The sequence below is a fragment of the Mus pahari genome, chromosome 9 (assembly GCF_900095145.1).
Source record: "Mus pahari chromosome 9, PAHARI_EIJ_v1.1, whole genome shotgun sequence".
Classification (NCBI taxonomy): Eukaryota; Metazoa; Chordata; class Mammalia; order Rodentia; family Muridae; genus Mus; species Mus pahari.
This window is the reverse complement of record NC_034598.1, coordinates 32,155,095-32,156,309: the sequence shown is the minus strand read 5'-3', so window position 1 is coordinate 32,156,309 and position 1,215 is coordinate 32,155,095. Positions and strand designations below refer to the sequence as shown.

Sequence of the window (1,215 nt, the reverse complement as noted above, 5' to 3'; positions counted from 1 at the left end):
ACACACCACACACACACACACACACCACACACTACACACACACATACACCACACACACACACTGCCCAGGACCTGCACACACAACAAAACAACAAAGCTTCCATAATGGAAACGTGAGCATATAACCGTGAATTCTACTGCCTGGCTTGTCTTCAATTTCTTAATCCTCCTGCCTCTATCTCCCCAGTGCTAGGACTGCAGTATGAGCTAAGACACCTAGCAAAATCGACCTATTTTAAGCATATGTTTTGGGGCTTATTATTTGGTGTGCTGTCTGTCTGTTCTCCAGACAGGGTGTCATAGCCCATGCTGGCCAAGGGTGACTGAGAACTTCCTGTACTCTTGCTCCGACCTCCCAGGTCTTAAGCTCCAGTGTGCAGCACCACACTTGGCACAATGCAAGGCTAGGGATGGAATCCAGAGTTCTCCGGGTGCGAGACAAGCACTCTACCAGCCGAACTATCCCCGGCCCAAGCGTATGTCTTTGAGCTTCGGTTTTACCTGTAGCCCCTTCTCTCCAATTTTCTCTTAAGTCAGATGGCTACTTGCCTGTGGCTGCCCACAAAAACCATGCAGCTTAGAGCAGAGCCTCTTACACATCTTTGAGGTTTTAGGAGCTGTGCATATGGTCCCCAGCTCATCCCGGCTTTAGTTCTGACTGGTCATCAGCACTCTCTCTGTTCAGATTGTGGACTGACATCCGCAGGTCAGAGAGAAGTCTTAAGCAGATGACACGCTTAAGACTTCAAGGGCTAGCGTGTAAGCTTCTTCTGCAGAAACAATGCACGTGGCATAGTTACTGTGTTTTGTGCTCTTAACCAACTGCTGTGACCTTGGACGCATCGCACATAAACAAGCAGAGTCCTTTTATCCTGTATCATGTCTGTGGCAGTCTTCATTTGTGTCTGCACTGAAAACTAAGATGCCAAAGGCTTTTTTTTTTCTTTTTTCTTTTTTTGGTTTCTCTGTGTAGTCCTGGCTGTCCTGGAACTCACTTTGTAGACCAGGCTGGCCTCAAACTCAGAAATCTGCCTGCCTCTGCCTACCAAGTGTGCCACCACCGCCCGGCTCTAAGACTTTTTATTACAGTGTTAATCATCCTTTCAAGTTCTCCTTAGAGGGAGACTGAAAAGTCTTCATTTATAACTCATGCTAATTTTAAAAATAAGAAGTAGCAAGCCGGGCGTGGTGGCGCACACCTTTAATCCCAGCACT

At 47.2% G+C, this 1,215-nt stretch overlaps 1 protein-coding gene across 1 annotated transcript in view; it reads left to right on the top strand.

Annotated features, from left to right (window-relative positions):
- Positions 1 to 1,215, top strand: part of Reep3 (receptor accessory protein 3) — an 88,154-nt gene that overhangs the window by 77,421 nt on the left and 9,518 nt on the right. The window lies entirely within an intron of this gene.